Below are 6,918 nucleotides of genomic sequence, written 5' to 3' on the forward strand. Positions count from 1 at the left end.
TCGCAGGCAGAATCGTGGATCTGCGCACACATAACCATCGAAGGCTCTCACGCACGGAGGGCAGAGCTTGCCTTGCCCCGTGGACGGCAGTCTTGGAGGACTGGGCAGAGTCTCCCAGGAGACAGTGCAGTGGTTGATTCCAAGTCAAGATGGTTGCAGCGCAGTTGGAGCGCTGGGCAAGAGAGGACTGGATCTGTGGGCGGGGCCCAGGGGCGGGGCGGGGCGGGGCCTTGTGAGGGGCGGGGCCAGGAGCTGGGCTGTCTCTGCTTGTCAAAAGGCAGCCGCCGATCCCCAGGCGCCGGGAGCGCGGAGCAGCGTGCCCACACGCAGGACCAGGTGCGGACCCGGTACCGGCGGGGAGGGGGGCCCCAGTATCGGGATTAGGCGCGGGGTGGGGGCGTCGGGGGTACAGGGCCTGAGTGCCCTGTGTGCAAGCTCTAGAGTCTGGGAGAACTTGGCGACTGAGATCTGGGCTGTCGTGCCTTGAGGCTGGGGCGCTAAGGGGACCCTGAGGTCTGAGAGAAAGCTGAAGTTCGTGCCAGGCTGGAGAGGGGAGCAGCGACCTCCTCGGGGCTCAGGCAGCGGATCACAGAAATGCTCCTCCAGCAGGGTGCTCGGCACTTGGGCACCAAGAAACATTTGTTTTCCTCTGTCGGGCCGCCTTGGCATGGACTGGAGGAATAAGAAAGGGAGGGACTGGCTCTCTACGGTGCTGCGGTCTCTGGGGATGGAGTGTGTACAGCCTTGTTATCTTATAGGACCCCCGCATGGTTACCTGCGAGGATGAAGTTGGATCTTTTAAGTAGAGTTTTTTTTTTCTTTCCTTTTCTTTTCTTGCTTTTTTTTTTTTAAGCCACCAATTATTTTAGACCTGGCTGATCCAGTGCACTGGACTTATTTTCTCAGGAAAGCCCATCCATAGCTGTCCACAGGAACTCAGGGGTAAGCATCTAATTGAGGAGGGGGCTCAAGGAGTAGCTTCTATTGGGGGAGCGTGGAGTCCCACATCTGTGGGTGGTGGATGAGGAGGATTTCAGGGGAAGTATCTAGGAGGGACCATCATATGGTCTCCGGGGAGCAGTTTGACATGGCCCCCCCGCCCCCCATGGACCACTGAGGCTGAGACCTAGGCTGCCTGGCCTGGGAGAGCCCTGGGTCTCTGAACCCAGGCCCTTCCCTCATCTCCTCCTCCTCCTCCTCCTCCTCCTCTTCCTCCTTCTCCATGCGGTGAGTGAGTCAACCTCCTGTCTGGGCTCAGCAGCCAGAGGGGCCAGAGCCCAGGCAGGCAGTTGGGCAGGCATTTTCTGAGCATTGCAAAAGCTCTCCTGGGCAGAGTTCAGCTCTGTGCCAGCTCCCTGCTGGAAGGCCGGCTTCCTCATGGCTGGTGGTGGCCACTCCTGAAGGGGACACTCTGCACAGCAGTGATTATGGGATGGCTATGGTATGACTCCAGAATGGGTTGACTGGGAAGGGATTGTGGCTTTGTGGTAAATCCACATCTCTTATTCTCCTGGGATCAGGAGGTGCATCCCAGCATGGCAGAATCTTCCAGCCCCTCGTGCCATTTCTGCCTAGTGATCTTGTTAGCTGCCTATGTGTGTTAGGGAGGTGGGCGTGCACAAGAGATTGGGAAAGTCTCTGGGATAAGGGAAGCTGTGGTGCTGGCAAAGGTTTTAAGTCAGGCTGGGAAGTGGGGGTGGTTTGCTGAGGTGGAAATGGATTATCTGGACACCGGAGCCTCAACTTTACGAACCAAGAGTGCTGTGTTTCGGGGGACCTTCCTCATCCCGTCCCTGTCCGAGTGCTGGAGGGGATTGTGAGTCCTTCTGGAATGGTGTCAGGATTGTATGCAGCCAGACCAGGAGTTTATTAAGACTGCAGATTTCTCTCTGGCTTTTGCTTTGGGTGTTTCAGATCCTTGAGCAGAAGTAGGGGCCCCATTTGCCCCCTACTCAGTGGCCTCTCTGGACCCATTTGAAGACAATCCACAAGCAGGCTAGGGGGCTGACTCAGACTGCAAACAGCTGGGGAATTCACAGTCTGTGCTCTGCCTGGGTCCCATGGCTTCAGTTTGGCTGTCCCTCATCAGCCATGACTTGGACCCTTTCCAGGGTAATGCATAAGAAGGAAGGGAAGAGAAAAAGGATAAGAAAAGAGGAGAGTGGGATAAGGAAGGAGGGAAAGAAGAGGGTTAGGGAGCTTTCCTCACCACTCACAGCCAAGACCATCACACTTTATTTGTATAAATACTGTGGAAGGTCTGATGCTGTTTGAGGTGCCCTAGTTACTTGTGTTTATGGTTTCTCGGTCTTCTTTCTCTATTTGACCTCAGAACTGATCTCCTTTGGACACCGAGTCCCAGAGAAAGCACCAGGAGGACCTCTTGGACCCACACCGTCCACTCCCAGAACAAATAGCCAGTGCAAAAGCCAATGTCTTTCACATTTGGAGGAAGACCTGGGGTCTAGTGGGCCAGACCAAGTGGTTATCCAAGACAGGAGAAGGACTTGCAGTTGTTCATTTCTTTACCCCACATCCTGAGGAGGCAGAGGTCATCCTGCCTGAGAGCCAGAGTTTCTCTGCAAGAAACTGGCCGGTGCTTACATCCAGCAGGTGGGCTCTAGTGGCCGGAGAGCCAGAGTCATGAGCACCTCAAGGTCTGAGCTAGGATGGCACTCCAGTGTGTTGCTGGACAGGATGAGTTATAGGAGCTCCAGCTTTCCATTTGTTACCGCTTACGTCTGCTTTGGATGCAGGTAAAGAGAAGTAAGGAAATGACAAGATTTTCTTAAGAGCCTCTCGTGTGCCCAGCATGGTACTAGGCCTTCTGAGGGATGACAGGGAACAGAATCCACCAGACCGGGTCTCCTCCCCCTAGACGGTCTGAGCTCAGGCTGGGCAGTGGCTGGCGGGCTCTTCTTCCACTACAGTCCAGTTCTCAGGCACTGGACAGGAGCCAGCCTGGCTGTAGCTCTGGAACACTAAGGTCTTGCTTCTAGTTATGCTTTTCTCGGGTTCCCCATTGACTGTCTCCTGTCTCAGTGCCCTCTTGGATGTGCTAGAGAGAGTGACTCTATAATTTATTGCCCAAACTGGGAGACTTTTGAGAGTGAAAGGGGTGTGATGAATAATTAAACCCAAGCTGTTCAGGACAAATTGGAACATTGAGGCATTCTAGCGAACCCCACCCCAGACCCAGCGGAGGTCGCGGTGATGAGGGGAAGACGGGTGCGTGTGGGTTTAATGAGAAGATGGGGGTGGTGCTTAATGATGAGGGGAAGATGGGGGCAGCCTGCTCTGTGGTGTTATCGCTAATTGCAGTCTCTCCCTGAGGGCAGCACTGCTCTCGGCCGCCCTCTCTCTGGACTAGCCTGCTGTTCACTCCCTTCCCCCTGCCTGTGACTTCCCTTCACCCTTGACTTGTGACTGGCCTCACCTTTGGTTTTCCTGCCCCACCCCTACCTCAGACAGGGACAGGAAGGCCTGCCAACTCCCCTTCAGGTGCCCCTGGGGAGCTGGGATTTATACTGAAGCCAAGACTCAGCCTCACGCTTCCTCTTCTCTCTTCCCCCAAACCTTTAGCCTCTTCAATCTGTCCATGCATCTTCCCAGACCTCCGGGGGCCACACCGTCCCGCGGGAAAGCTCAGCATTAAAGCGGGTAAACAACCAGGAAGGGAAGGGTAGTCAAACCTTGCCCATGTGTTTAAAGGGCACAGGTCACTTGCAGTCAGGTTCTGGGGAAATGGTAAGCAAAGTGGAGGTCAGGGCCGAGAGAAGCTGCATAGCAGGAGAGGGAGCCAGGTCCCCTGGACACTGGAGCTTGACTCTCGGCTTGTCTGACTGCTGGGGAAATGGTCCGGGGTGGGGACAGACTCTTCTCAATCCTGACTAAAGGCGTTGGTGGCGGCGGGCGACGGCAGCCTTCTGTGGAGACACGTGGAAGAGAAACTGCCTTCCCTCCTTGGTCCCTGTGGCCCAGATGCTCAGGGTTCCCTGGAGAGTCCCCAGAGGTTCAGCATGAGAGACGGGGCGCCGGGCATGGGGGCCTCCTTGACGAGTGGGTAGTGACTCTGTCTACCGCGGCAGGAAGGAAGTCATTCTCATCACCGACAAATGAAAACGGCAGGTGAAGACCTCTTGGGAAGTCCCACCCTTTGAAGCGACTTATGGGGAGGGGAGAGGAGAGAGCTTTCAGGGGTGGCAGGGGTGGCAGGCTGGTAGGTACATGGCAGGAGCCAAAGGCAGAAGGAACAGATGCTCGGGGAGTCTGAGTGTGTGTCATACCTTCGCAAACCTGCCTGACAGGTCCCATGCCAAGGAACAGACCAAGCAGTCTATTCCGCAGCCTTTGCCACACAAAGTCTCCGTTCTACACAGGGCAGGGGCCTGGTCCTGAGCATGGTGTAGGCAGCTGCACCAGTGAGAAAGTGGAGTTTGGGCAGCACCCACCCACGAGGCCCAAAGCTTAGCTGGTGACCCATCCAGTGTGTGCCACCTGCTGGCACTGGAGTTGTAGCTCCAGGAACAGCTACTTACTGAGCACTCAGCCCAGTGGTACCAGGTGCTGGGCCCCAGGCGCCGCGTGCCCTGCCCCTCAGAGCTGTCACGGCTTTGGGAGACGAGAACCACCACCACGTTCGTTTTACAAAAACGGCGAAACCCGAGGATCGGGGAGGTGGAGCCATGTGCCGAGGTGACACAGCTGGTGAGAGGAAGAGTCAGGGCTCACACTGGGCCTGTCTTAACCTCAGGGGACCCTGCCCCCTCTGCCCTTACCCGGCGGCCACAAGCATGCAAGGCCTGCCTCACACATAATAGGCCTGCAGAAATGCCCCTGAGCAGCAGACTTAGATTTACATAGCAGTTTGAATGAACTGACCTGGGAGCAAGTTCGGTTTGTCCAAAGGTTACTCTGGGGACAGTGGCCTCTCAGAGGAGGCTCCCTCTACGATACCCTCAGGCCTCTCTGGCAGTCTTGGGTACCTTACTTGGGTAAAAACAGCAGACAAGAAGCCGAGAGAGATAGCTCTGTGTGGAGAGATTGCAGGGATCAAAGAAGACTTGGATGGTCTGGAAGGCAAATAAGAAACTCTCAGTTTCAAACAGACCACTTTATTGATGACCTTCTATGTGCTAAGTGCACCAAGGAAGAAAAGGCCATTGTCCCACCGGCCACCTGGGAGCTATTCTCACCTTGTTTACCTCTTCCTCTCCTGGCTACCCCTTAAGGAACACTCCCTAACCTACCCACCTGGAGAGAGAAATAGACTCCAGCCTCACCTGACAGCCTCTGCCAGGCACTGTGCTGATCACTTTCCTTGTCTCCTTTAATCTTCCCAGCTTTTCTCTGGAGTAAGTTACTAGTATTCTCTCCAGCATGCATATGGCAAACGAAGGTTTAAAGAGATGCGGTAACCTGCCCCATGCTGTAAAGTTAACCCTTGACCACAGCTCTACGTTTTGTGCTGGTGATGGGCCTGGCTGTACAAACCACTCTAAGTGCCAGAGGCAGAGCCTGGAGACAGGCAGAGAGAGGAGAAAACACTGAGCCTACCCCTCAGCTGGGGTTCCCAGGGTTTCTTGGTAAATGACTGAAATTTTAGATAGTGCTATTAGAAGCTGTGCTAGCAGTCTTGCGGAATGGGAGAAACACTGGGCTGGAGTTAGACACACTTAGGTTTAAATTCTGGCTTTGTCACTTTGTAAGGTTTAAATTCTGGCTTTGTCACTTTGTAGCTCGTGACCTTGGGCATGTTTCTTAATCTCTCTGAATCTCAGTTTCCTTATCTGTAAACTGGGATAAGAATAACTGCCTTGCAGTGTTGTGTGAGGATTAGAGATGATACAGGTCGAGCGCCTGGCACAATGCAAGCCCCGGAAGAGCTTGTGCAGACAGTCATTCAGTAGATATGCACTGAGGACCTACTGTGTGCCAGGTACTAGTCAAAACACTGGGAATTTAACAGCGAAAAGAAAAGACTCTTGCAATTGTTTTCAAATTTCCTAGACCAGAAACTCATCATTGTGAGAGGTCCTTTTAGAAGCCAGGAATGGCTAAACTCAGATTCAGTAAATTGATTTCTCTTTCTGTTATTTGGTAGCTGATGAGCTTGGAAAAGTCGTTTAGCTTCTCCAAGACTCTTATTTTTTTTTAACTGTGAAATACATCATACACACAAGAGTACACAATAGGCCTATGTATACATTGAAGAGTAGTGTAATATATCCTGACCCACCACCTAAGTTTGGACTGGAACATTTACAGAAGCTTAAAAGCCCCCTTTCCTCTTCCCATTTGCATCCCCTTCCTCACTCTCCACCACACTGTAGCTAATATTATGAATTTTAGTTAATATTTCCTTGCTTTTCTTCGCAAGTTATCATCTCTGTATGCTTTACAGAACAGTGTGTTGTTTAGTTTTACGTCTTTGGAGTTTACCTACATGTGTGTTGTCTGCGATGCACTTTTTTCACTCAGTGTCATGTTTCTGAGATTCATCCACTTCGAAGCACACAGCTGTATTGATTAGCTTTCAGTGCAGTGTCGTATTCCATAAGAATATGCCACAATGTGTGCATCCTTCCTCTTGTTGACGAACATCTGGGCTGTTTCCGGTTTGGGGCTATTATGATAAGCTAATACTGCTAGGAAGATGTTGTGCTTCTCTTCTGGTGCATGTGTAGGCTTTTCTCTAGGGCACATACCTAGGAATGGAGTTGTTGGGTCACACGGAATTCCCTGTTTGGCATTACTCTACACGTCTTCCACAGTGACTGTACCAAAAACACTCCTTTAAGTAAACACTCCTTTAAGATAAAAGTTCCCATGGTTCCCCATCCTTTTTTTTTTTTTTTTTTTTTTTTTGCGATACGCGGGCCTCTCACTGTTGCGGCCTCTCCCGTTGCGGAGCACAGG

The 6,918-nt window shown here is 52.7% G+C and overlaps 1 long non-coding RNA gene across 2 annotated transcripts in view; it reads left to right on the plus strand.

The window, feature by feature from the left end:
* The first annotated feature begins 265 nt into the window (after nucleotides 1-265).
* The window catches only part of LOC114486516 (uncharacterized), a 23,687-nt gene continuing 17,034 nt past the window's right edge, over nucleotides 266-6,918 (plus strand). Inside the window, exons 1-2 of one of the 2 annotated variants that reach the window (XR_008617708.1) lie at nucleotides 277-336; nucleotides 854-942. This is a non-coding gene — a long non-coding RNA (uncharacterized lncRNA). Of the gene's footprint in view, nucleotides 337-853; nucleotides 943-6,918 lie in introns of both variants that reach the window. The other variant, XR_008617709.1, reaches the window with a different exon arrangement.

Source organism: Physeter macrocephalus, chromosome 6, assembly GCF_002837175.3.
Source record: "Physeter macrocephalus isolate SW-GA chromosome 6, ASM283717v5, whole genome shotgun sequence".
Taxonomy (NCBI): Eukaryota; Metazoa; Chordata; class Mammalia; order Artiodactyla; family Physeteridae; genus Physeter; species Physeter macrocephalus.